The sequence below is a fragment of the Camarhynchus parvulus genome, chromosome 12 (assembly GCF_901933205.1).
Source record: "Camarhynchus parvulus chromosome 12, STF_HiC, whole genome shotgun sequence".
Classification (NCBI taxonomy): Eukaryota; Metazoa; Chordata; class Aves; order Passeriformes; family Thraupidae; genus Camarhynchus; species Camarhynchus parvulus.
Window position 1 is genome coordinate 9,659,230 of NC_044582.1, and position 12,556 is coordinate 9,671,785.

Consider the following 12,556-nt stretch of genomic DNA (forward strand, 5'->3'; position numbering starts at 1 on the left):
GGTTGTGGGTTTGAATCCCATGAGGTTCAGTAGTGGTGTTTGAGTTTTTTCTTCTCTCTAGACTATAGGAACAAAGCTGCACCTCATCCCAAAGGAAAAATGAAGACCTTCCTGTACCACTGTCTGTCCCAGCTAAATGCACTAGCAGGGTACCTTATGCAGACAGCAGGGGGTAAGGAGTGGCACCTGGGGTGCAGAGTCCGTGCATTACCTGTGTGCTGCGTCTGGCTGAGAGCTGCCAGAGCTGCTCCCTTCCCCTGAGGAGCCAGTGGGGTCAGGAGGGACCTCCCAGAGATGTCCCTCCTGCTCCAGGGTCCCTGTTGGCATCACCAGCAGTGACTGTGGTTGTTTCATGAGGATCTAGGGTGCACACAGGGGCTGTGCCATTCTTCATGGCCCATGAGACCTGCTCTCTCCTAATGAGATATTCCAGCAGTTGCTGCAGATGTTAAAGAAAGCAGTGAGGAGGGAATGGTGTCACTGGGCTTGGGAACTGTCCTGGGTTGGGACCCCGAGGGCTTGGTGAGGTGTGAGCTCTCAGGGAGGAGCTGGTGGGCCAGGGAAGAGGCCAGAGCCCACCAGGATGGCCGAGTGGTGAAGGCGTTGGACTTAAGATCCAATGGGTGCATGCCCGCGTGGGTTCGAACCCCACTTCTGGTAGGAGCCTCCTTTTCCTCCGGGTCCAAAGTTCCCAGCCCAGCTTTTGGAGCATCACTTCAGAGCAGGGATGGATCCTTTTGGAGCATCACTTCAGAGCAGGGATGGGATCTCTGTCCCTGTGCCTGGGGAGATGAGGCCATTCCATGCTCCAGCATGAGGACCCTGGTGGGACTGGGCTTTCCTCCCTGCCATCCAGGCTCAATATGCACAGAGGCACAAGGCAGTCCCTCTGGCACACAGGCTGTGGATCTCCTCTTCCATGCAGGGAGTGCTGAGACAGTCATAGGCTTGAATCCCACATGCTCCCAAAATAGTGACTTGTTTTTCCTGTGGCAGAAATAGAAAAACCTGACTACCCAGAACGGGGGGAAAAAAAGGTGTTGAGCACTAAATATTTTGGGCAAGTCACAAGGGGAAACCAGTGTGAACAAGTGGGTTCAGGGAAACAGGTTTGGGGTTTGTGGAGTCTGTTCCTTTTATCAGCCCTGCCCCATGACCCTAGACCCATTGCAGACTCACCCAAAGCAACATTTGGCACTCTCTGAGAGGATTTGGCAGTGTCACAACCCCCTGGAAGAAGCCAGCATGGTGTTCCTCATGCTGCTGGTTAGATTTGGGAAATGCATGAGGAGCTGAGAGCTGCTCCTCTGTTCCACGGGGTCACTGTGCCATGCTCTGTTTTGGGTCAGCGCCTCCAAATGCTCACGAGGCTTTTGCTCCCTTCCTCGTGTGCATGGATGGGCAGCAGATATTTCCCCCAGCAGAGGGTGAGGCTGCTGGACTCACAGAGAGGCTGTCAGGTTTTCATTTGGCTGCTTTGCTCCAGCCCGAGGCCAATCGGAAATGTCCTACTGCTGGGACATGATTTGAAGTGATGGTGTTAATTTGGTTAATTAGGATTCCTGGGAAGCGTGCACTTCTTGCAAATCAGCTTACCATTGTAGTATCACTGCAAAGAGTTATTTGCTGGTGCATGGGGTTATGTATGAATTTATGATTATGATGTAGGACCATTAATTTCATGTTTGTGGCAGATGATACAGCTCAATTAAAAGTTGCACGTTGAGATCTTTGGCTCTCTCTGTTATGTGAGAATCAGAGGGAGGCCTCCAGGAAGTCTTAAAGGGCCTTATGAGTAGCCATATAACAAATGGGGCAAGACCCAGAGGAGAGGACAGGGGAGGAATTATTCTGCTCCTCTCCCATTTGATTAGTGCTGGAGGGAAATTTTGTGCATATCTGCTATAGTTGACTTGTTGCAACTAACCTCAGTCATTAAGTGATGCAAAGAATGACAAACACATCTCTGAGATATCCCAGGGGGTCTCAGCAGCAGTGTGGGTCAAGTCCTTTGCCTCTGATGGCTTGGAGTCAGACTCCTGTCTAGTTCATGAGTCAAGGGCATTTGGTGGCCTCTGCTGAGTTCAAAACTGAAATCTCCTCATTTATGCTTCTCTGTTGGTCCACATTCCCACAAAGCTTGTGTTTTTACTGCCCAAGGGGTGTGGGTTCTGTGTGTTTCGGATCTCTTGAGGGTGCTTATCCACTTTACAAAACTGTTGGGCAGACAGAGCATCTTCTGGGAGCACCAGGAGCTAAGAGCCTTCGTATGGCACAGCCCACCAGAGTTGTTGGGATGGCTGGGGCCAGATGTTAATATGAGTCAGGACTGAGAGCAAATGACAGACCCCTGTAAGAGTCTGGGGCTGGAGATCTGGGGATTGGAACAGCAATGAGTCCAGTGACCAGGGTAGGGGAAGGCTATGGGGACTGATAAGTGAACTGCCTTACACGAGGCCACAGCTTTCCCCTTCTCACCCCACATCCTCCAAGGGTCTGACAGAGCTAAAAAAAGAGCAGCTTGTTCAAAAGCCATTTCCATGTATAATATTTATTAGGACAGTTACTGCAGGTTAAATATCAATAGTTTATTGCAAATATATTTATTATAGATTAACTATGCAGTATCTGCATCAGTTATGTTGTGGTTAAAAGTAAGCCTCAGTGAAAGGTTTTTAATAATGAATTTGTGTTGAAGTAGTGTATAATAAGTATCTTTAGCAATCTTATTTTCAATTTCATATGACAGTTTTATGTTCAATAAATACCCAGAGATTATTAAAAACATATTTATCAAAGATTAACAGTGATGAAACAGATACAAATCTAAGCTGTTAAGCTCAATATGCATACTTATAATAATCAATTCCTATATTAAACCACAATAATAGCCTTGTTTAATCTAAATGAAATGGGTTTTTTGTATCTTTGTGAGTCTGTCTTTTGCTGTGTGGTCCTTCTTGCAGGTCTCAGATACAGCTGGGGACATTTGGACATCAAATAAATAAAATACTTGGGTAAAAGCAAAACAGTCAGAATAAGGCAGGCTGTTTCAGCATCAGGGAGCCAGGTCTTCAAAGGATGTAGGTCAAAGCCAGTCCACAGAAACCAGAGCAGCTAGTCTAGCTTACCTCCACTCCATATCCCTGAGAAATCCCCATATTCAGACTAACCTAGAGCTCATACCACCACGTGCAACCCCAGCATTTCCAGGGCTGGGGGTCTGGAGCAGCACTCCTCCACTTTACAAGCACAGATGCACCCACAGTTTTGGATACTGAAAGCTGCCACCTGCCTTGCATCCTGTTGTTACCTAGCACTTGGAGGCAGAGTGCTAAAATGAGCTAACTGTTTGGGGGATAAACAAAATGTTATTGTTTTAGTCTGGCATTGCTGCTGTTCTAATTGCTGGCTGCTGAGTATTGAGGGCTGGTACCTGTGCCTCTTCCTGAGCCTCTGCCTCCTCTGCCTGCACCTGCCTGCAGGTGCTGTTAGCTCTGTCCCAGATGCTCACTGACTGTGGAAAGTGTCATGGGCTCTCTGGGTGCATTGTGGAGTATTGGTGGCCTTTGGACCATGGGAGGATTTAGATTCCTGAGTCCATCTGACAGCTGGCTGGAAACTCCACAAGGCATCTCCCAGCTGGTCTGGATCCAGTGTCCCATCCCAACATGAGCGGGTGGTTTAATCTTATGTGTGAACTTGCACCTGTACATCAGTGGAGCCAAGTGCCAAATCCAGATGAGGAGGTGAATCATAGGAACCCAAATTTGAGGGAAACACTGTGTGTCTAAAATGTGAGCTGTGCCATGACGCAAGAGGGACGTGATGCTTTTCTTATATGTTGAGAGGTGTCTGCCTCTTGTGATTACAGGATCTCAGAAAACATTCTGAGAGGAATGGACAACTTCCCCACTGCTGCTCAGCAGTATCTCAAGCACAGAGTGGTTTTCCATCACTGAATTGTCTGTTGATTTCTTTTTTTAGGAGTTTGAAAACCAGGCTCAGGCGCTGCTGTAAGGGATGCTACTTCTCCACGTTAGATGCTACGGAGCAGCTCTGTAGGATCAGGTGTGGGCATGGGGCTGCCAGGAAGATCTTCAAAGGCAGAGCAGAGTCAGGAGATGATGAAGGCAGCTGGGCAGCCTTTTGGAGATGGAGAGACCTGTTGGAGAGGTGATGGCTGAGGAGAAGCATGGAGCTTCTGGCCTGTATCAGCCACTTGGTGTATGGAGATACGTGTGCTGCGTGTATCCCTCTCTCTCTATCGCCTGGTATGGGCGTCCCATCTGTGCTTGTGGCACCAGTGTATGGAGCATGTGTCTGCTTTGAGGGCTGTGTGTGACTCAAAAGATGGCCCATATGACCAGGGAAGATCTTTCTATGCTTTCTGGGCAAGGACAGTGCTGGCTCCATGGGATGCTGTAGGGATCCATCATCATATTTTGTCAAGGTCTGGTCTGCATGATGCTTCCAGTGACCATCTGTGTCAGGAGCCTCTGGCTTCACTTTTTGGCCCATCTCTGAAGTGTGACCTGAGCAGCTTAGAGGCTTTGTGTGTCCCCTGGTGCAATCTCTGTGAACATCAGAACAGTTATTTCTGATTATATCCTGAATGAATTTGTCTCCTGCATTTGTTCCTCATCCAAACACTCCCAGTGGAGGATGCTGAGCTGGTAGGGCAGAGTTTCACATCTTAGCAATGGGCTGCAATTACAGAGGTGGCCAGAGAAAAGAGACAAGCAGGCATGCACCACTGCCTTTAATAGAAGGCAATGATTCTTGTGGGCTCCAGAGTAACATAAGAGATATGGTTTTAATAAATTAGCAGCCTACAAGTAACAATCTCAAGCAATTAAACACTGGAATTAAGGTGTGCACTATGAATGTATTTTGGAGTCGACAAGAGGGTGGCAAAGACAGTTTTTGAGCAGTAGAGAAGGCAAAAATATAACAAAAAATTCCTCAGAGAGCATAGGAGAGCTCTTGTCCCCCTCTCATTTCTATTGTGCATGCATGTGGAAGTCTCATCTTGCTCCCCATCACCCCTCCTTCCTCCTCTGGTTCCCAGGGACCTGATTTGGAGCCTCCCTGAGCTCATTCAAGTCTCTATCATCATTATCACCCTTGTGCCTGCTCTCACCCATGCAGGTAAGGAAATTCCCCTGATGGGGAGGGGATGGTTGGAGGAAAACATGGGAACTAACTGGGACTAGTGAAGATAGCTATGAGCTGAGGAAGGGAACAAAGAAATATGAAATAAAACTGTTAAGCTGCTTGTCTTATATTAATAGCCTGTATGGAATACTCTTTGCCATAGAATTGAATTTATTTCCATTTAAAGGCTGTTCTTCTCAATCAATGCTGCTAATAAATAGCTGCTGATGGCCATGACCCCCTGGGCTGAGGGAAGAATTTATCTTCTGAGCCAATTAAAGGAATTGAACAATTCCTTTTTAATAATACTATGGGTTTTTAATAGAAGAAAAAAACCAAAAGAAACCACCCACAAACCCAACAGGAGAGGGAAAGAAATCCTTCCCCTGAGCCTTGCAGGAAAGGATCAGGCAGGCTTTGCCAGGGTCAGGATTAGATGCTTTAACTTGTCTTCCGAAATTGAAAGGGGAAATAGAGTGTTTCCTGTGAAAGCACAGGAATGATTTTCTTTTCTGGTGTCTTAAAAGAAACCCAACAACAACAACAACAAAAAAACCCAACCAGAAATCAAAAAGCATAATCGCAAATTATGTTCCCTTGTTTACAAAGCTGTAAAAGTCTTAAAAAGGAGATACTAGTGAGCTTCTCTAGCCTGGTGGGAGAGAAGGACAGGTTGGGCCAGCTGTGATGCCTCTTGCATTGCTGTGATGGGCAGGACAGCCCTCCCCACACTGGGAATTACCTGAGTGCCCCACGGGCACAAGGGCAGCAGGCCAGGGAAGCAGAACATTTCATCTCAAGCACTTCCACACTCATGGGAGTAAGGCAGGGCTGGCCTCTCCATAGCTATTTCTGAGACTCACATAATTTTTTTAATGCCAAAAAATCCCCACTTGTGCGTTTCCTCTCGTGGGATCATCCTGTGAGGCACGAGGGGTCCCACAGCTGGTGTTGGAGCCAGTGCTCGGTCAGGAGAGTGTTTGTGCCTTGTAAGACAGACAGGTGTGAAGCAGGTGGCAAGGGAAGCAGAACAGACACCTATTGAGTTTTCACAAAGCCACATAACCCCAAATGGCAGTGGGTCTTCTCCACTCCATCACTCTCCTGTCAACGAAATCTCATGACTCCTGTTGGCATTGGATGAGAGCATCTGTCAGCCACACAAGTCTCCTGTGCTGTAGGGAGGTCTCTTATCTCCATGTTACACATGGCAAACAGAAGCACAGAGAGGTTAATTGACTTGCCCAAAGTCAGCACAGAAGGTCTATGAGTGACACCAGGTCCCTTGAATCCCTGTCCTCTGGTTTAATCATAAGACCATCCATCTTCATCCTCTTTCCCCTCAGGATTCCCCAGCATCTGTGACAGCTTAGGCACTCGTGTTGGCAAACTGCAGGTGGAGACAGAGCTGTGAGATGGACATTTCCAGCAATGCTTTCTCAACCCCATATCCCAACAGAGCATCAATTTTGACCTTGAAAACTTAGGGTTTTTTAAAACTCTTGTTTGGTTCAGGAACTGTGAGACAAATGTGCTTGAGTGTTTGCTCTTTGGGGAACCATTTCAGAGATTCTAAAGAAAAAGGACATTGCATCACTGCTTTGATAGAGAAAGGATCTCTTTGCTGGGTTTTAATGAACCCTCCACATCAAAATGATAAACAGGTTGAAACCCCCAGGTAGAAAACAAACAGTGACCTTTATTTGCAAGTGATCACCTGGTAATAGATCACTGAATGACTCTGGAGATTCATCCTTGACAGCCATTCCCCATCTGCTTGAGCAGGTCTGTTCATGCTGGGCCATTGAGAAGTGTGGCAGGGCCTGAACATTTCCATCATGTCTCCTGTTTCAGAAGAGTGAATGGAAGAGGTGGAGAGTCGGGGGTGAGCCATTGAGGAACATGGAGCACGTGTTAAATTCCCTTTGAGACTGGGAAGGCATCACAACTCTAAGTCAGCCTCTTTCAATTTGCAGGCTTTCTGCAACATCCCTGTAGTTCTTGTTCTCTCACTTTCATTTTTTATTAATTACCCAGTGACAATTTTCCCAGAGGACTCTATTTTTCCATTAATTGTTAGGAAGACTACAGGGGAAACGTGTAGCTGTTGGAGAGCTCACTTGAGGAACATCAGGTGGGAGCATTTTCTAATGCCTACATGTGTATCTTTTTGCCATTCTCCTTGCACAAGAAGCTAAATGACCTGCCTGGGATGCACAACAACTTTTTTTTTTGCTGCAGCATGGCACACTGAGCAAGGAAACTTAATTTAAGTGCTGGTTTGTTGGCCCTGGAGACCAACATACTGCTTGGGCAGAATCGATCAGCAAGCTCTGTCTATGATTTATTATCATGTCCTGTGTGTAGGAGAATTCACAGACAGAAACCAGTGTCAGTTTAAGACTGTGCTGCACTTGCATCACTGTTTTCCACAGCTGAAGGTGGGGATATGGTAAGAGAAGCATTAGTGCTGGGCTGAAATCTCAGGTCCAAGTGGAGACTGTTCCCAGTGCAGGTGAATAATGAAGGTGGAGGAAGAGCATCTGCTTTTTCTCTCCTCCTAAAACCATGGCTCTTACAGTTGTACCTTCCACAGTCCCCACAGAATACTGAGATTCATGGGAATGTCTTGAGAGACAGCCAGGAAGCTCAGTGTTAAAATGGAAACCTCCTTGGTATGGCAAATCTGAGCAACACAGTCATTCAACTTCTGTTTGACAGAACAGAAGCTGATATTTTTATGATGGTGATCTGGGAACCTGCTCCTGCAGGTTACTGGAGGTTACTGAATACCACTGTTTCTGAACCAGCTGGGGTCTGGCACTAGCTGGCAAGGGTGGGATGGGGAGGAGTGATTGCAGCAGTAGGAGATTTTTTGCTAAGAAACACCCCATAATGGGTAACATGGACCTTTTTGGCCACAAAGGTTTTCTGGAATGAATTTACAAGCATGGCATGTAATTGGATTTGGCCTGTAAAAGCTTTTTCTTCACAGAATAATGGGTTGAAAGCATTTCTGTTTCATGATCTGGCATAGTTTGCTTTAATGGTGCTTGTGTAGCATATTCTAAGATATTTTTACAGAAGAAGCAAGGATTTGATCTGGATAACATGACCATGATGGAGAATGAAATTTGATGAGAGTAATTATTCGACAGAACTCTTTACAGTGTTTAGCTGTCTGCCTAGTTGGACCAGATCATGCCCACAAATCCGTTACTGTAATGTGATATTTGCTTTCTGGTAAACCAGCCAAATATGTTTATGTGCAAGAACGCTACCCAAAAGAGTTGAAGCAACTCACAAAAAGACAAGATTTGGAAGGTTTCAAAGTGAAGAAGAATAAAATCATATTCTCTTGAGGACAAAAATGGATTTATTGTTAAAATAATTTTTTAAGTCAAGTTTCTTCTGCTAGAAATAATTCATCCTAAACCATAAGCTGCTTTCAAGGGGCCCCTTTCCCCCCCAACTATATCAGCAATTAACAGTTTTGACAAGTTATTGTCCAGCAGTTCCAGGTAAGGCTTGGGGGTCCTTGAAGTGCCAGTGGATGACAAACTGGAGATCAATTTGAACTAGTTTATTATTGCAAATAAAACAGTCTACTTCCACAGAGGCAAGCTGGGCCATGGGAAAGAAAAAGCTCTTCCTTATTTGTTTCTGATTTGTCCTTGAAACAAATCACATTCTTGGACCTGGCCACCATGGCGTGACCCGATAACAGACCTGGGAGGAAGATAAAAGAAGAGCAGCCAGACCACCCTCTGCCTTCTGATCACTAAATGATCAGATGTCTGGGAAAAATGATTTATGTGGGAAGGCTCAAACCACTAAACTAGGCTAGGAGATGACAACGTGTAGTTCTGCATGTGGGAAAAAAAGGCCTAAAAATATCTGAAGGGTGTAAACATGACTGAGAGAGCTGTGGTATCAAAGGGACAGCGCCGAGTACAGGACTCAGAGCTGGCAGCTTTCCTTGCTGTTCAGAGCAGTGGATGGAACATTACTGAGAGGCAGAGCATCATCACATACTTCCCTTCAGCCTGCCCCTCTGTGGCTTGATTTATCATGCTCTACTCCAGCCCTGTGTCTGGCATCAGGGCTCATCCCACAGAAATACTGCCTGGACACAAAACAAAGCAACAGAATATTTTCCCCACCTCTTAAACCTGGTGACTCCCAACACCACAGGACAAACCCCATCCTGCTGAAATAAAAAAAACCCTTTCTCTATTGGGCTGTTAAAGCTGCTCTCACCTATCAAATACAATCTCTCCTTTTAGTATCTACTTTCCTTTTGAAATAATAATACAACATATGGATTATCACTACCAGATCCCAAGATGTTAAAGAAATAATTACATATTTCCTATGGCTCTCTTTAGATGTATGATTGGATTCTCAGCTGATGGGAAGCCACACTGATTCATGGCAGCTGAAGACGAAGCCTTTTGTGTTTTGTCTTGTCTTCTCATCTCACTGAACTTTCCAAGGATCTAAATTAATGCAAGGGAAATACGACCTTGCCTCAGTGAATTGTTTCGAGGGCTAATGTGCTGAGAGATTTATGGGCAAAGAGGGGTTTTTTTTTTCCTCTTCCTTTAATAAAAAGTGCTTTCATTCAGCAGCTTTGATGGAAAGCCTGCAAGGACCCATGATAAGTATGTAACCGGAACAGACTCATATTAACTATCACTGTTACAAATCTATTAGTCCCACACATTAGAGCATGTGCTGGACCTGATGAGCTACACTAGTGGGAACAGGAGTAATTTTGTGAAATAGATGTAGCTTGCAAATCTTTTAGACTGTTATCCAATTCCTTTTGTTTCAGTTTAATTAGGATATAAAACACGGCCTTAAGAGCTGGGACGAGTGGAGGGAACTCCATGTGAAGGACAGGGAACCAGCTGCAGGGGATTCCCAGCTGCTCTGCTGCTCAGCCCAGTGGCTTTTCCTCCAAGGTGGTTTTGCTGTTCCACCGAGGACTGATGGAGGCAACGTTTGTCGAAGCGCTGCAGGAGGACAGAGCTGCTCTTACTCCAACAATGATTCACACAAGGTGGGTTGGCCTTGGATTTTCTCATGTCCCTTGCCTGTGCTGCCAGCACCCAGCGTGCTGGGGGGATGCTGGGCTGTCTCCCAGGGTCAGAGCTGCTCTGCTGCCGGGACTCCCACACCCGCTGGGGCTGAGCCAGCCCAGCAGAGCCCCTGGTGCAGGCTGCCAGCAGCTCCCTAGCAGGGTAACAGCAACAGCAGAGAGCAGCAACGAGGCAAATCTGATGGTGCTTCCTTTCCAACCACGTATGCAAAGCACCTTTAATGAGCAGAGACGAGCCCCTGAGACCGGTGATGCTGATGACAAATTAATAGAAAATCAAACCATACACTTTAAAGACAAGAGCATCCAGCCCTTCTCATAACTGATGCAGGACATGTTTCATCCAGAGCATATCTGCTATCACTGGTGCACTTTCTGTTCTTGAATTCATCTGTTCTGTACATTTGGGGGCTGGCATGATTAGCATTTGGCTTTGTAGAATTCAGAACCTAATTCCTGTGATCTTTCATGTCTTCCTTTTCCTTGTTTTGATTCTTGTTTGTCCATTTGTTAGTTTGTTGATCAACATATTTCCTGTTTGAAACAAAAATAGAAGAGATGGGCACTTGCTTTCTTCCTGGACAGATTCCTTTGTACACTGATTTATTTCGCTTTTTAAAGACGGACACCTGGTTTTCTTATAAATCAATGTTGGCAGGCTGGGAAGCTTAGGGGGAGGAGGGAGAAAAGGAAAAATGCATCTGTTTAGAACAAATGCAACACTGAAGGAAAGCTTTATAATATCATCAGAGATTGGCCTGATTGTCTGATGCTTTAAACATATGGTATGCTCCTATATATATTATGCATGAAACTAGCTGCATGCACATAGCAGTCATTCTGCAATGCTTTACACAGGGTCTGCCAAATCCTGAACTTCTTATTCAAACCCAGCTCCCGGTGAAGACAATGAGCCTTTATCTAAGCCTCACTGCCTTTGGCATGCTCCATCCCTTCTCCCTTAATTCAATCTCAACTGCAAGAGGATTTCAACATTTCATCCTTTGGCACTGAGTCCCGACTTTCCTGCTCCCCCGGGCATGCAAATTCGGAGCTGGAAGGGTGTGGTGGTGTGGCAGTGGAAGAAGTGCCCCTGGAAGGAAGAAAAAGCCTCATGAGAGTGTGCTTAGCAGGCTCTGAGGCAGTGCTGACACACCTTTGTGTGGTCCTTGGCTCATGCCCAGGTGTACACAGCATAGCCTGTCTTTGTCTGGGATCTCTAGGGCAATTTTCCAGATCCACCTGGGCAAGGCAGGCACTGGGATAGAATAGGGTAGGAGCTGAGGAAAAGCTGTAGCAAGTCCTGCTCTAACACAGACCTTTCCCTCTGGTTGAGCTTTCCTTTGTGGGGAGGAAAGCTGCTGTTCTGGGGGAAACTTCACATCAATCCTTGCACTGCTGGCTTTGCAATAAATTGAACAAGAGAGGGATATTGCAGTTATTGCATGCATTTCTTGGCTACCATCAGTGCTGTGCTTGGCCCTGTAAGTGCTTTTTTTTGGGGGGTGTGGGGGGGAACATCTCCCTTTTCTTTTTATAAAGTAATTTTTAGGATTGAGAAGAGGAGAGGAAGGGGCTTGTCTTACCACAAAGCTCACTATTATCATGTGTTTCCTTGCTCTTTTGAGGTGTTTACCCTTTAGTGGAGGTGACAGACCAGAGGAGCTGACTGGCAAGTGACCATTTTATGACTTCATATTTCTTGTGCCTCTGTACGTGGTGGCAATGCTGAAGTGCAAAGGGTGGACTTTTCCAGGCGAAGAAAAGCAAAGAAGCTTCAAATTGCTTAGTCCCACACCACCTGCAGTTGAAGCAGAGCCTCCAGTTGCACAGCAAGATGTCATCATCCTGTCAAGATAGTTCCTGAAGGCCTGAGGCATCCAGAAATTATTGTGGAAGGTTTTGCAAGAGTCCCTCTGCCATTAGCTCTGCAACAGAAAATCTCCAGGAGTATGTTATCTTTGACAGGTATAATTATGCCTAATGCAGTGTCAAAACTTTGCAGTTTTGAAGAACTTACTGTCGGTCTGAACCCTGTCCACCCACAGTTCCATCAGAGAGGGTCTGAAAATGGTCAATACTTCTTCTAAGTTGGCAATAGTTGGAAGCCTGCAGGAATTCTAGGAATTTAATTAAAGAGATTATCCTTTTCCTTTTTCCTGCACAAGAAAATCTGTTTTTTTCTGTCTTTCATTTCATTTTCTTCTCCGCCCAAAATGTTATTGAAATCTCCTGGGCTCCATCATTTGATGAATTCCTGTCCTCTTCTTCCTGCCAATATACTCTGTGGCCTGC

The 12,556-nt window shown here is 45.9% G+C and overlaps 1 non-coding gene across 1 annotated transcript; it reads left to right on the forward strand.

Annotated features, from left to right (window-relative positions):
- Positions 1-577: 577 nt before the first annotated feature.
- TRNAL-UAA lies at positions 578-660 on the forward strand. Its single transcript has one exon. It is a non-coding gene; the product is annotated as a tRNA-Leu (tRNA).
- Positions 661-12,556: the final 11,896 nt, after the last annotated feature.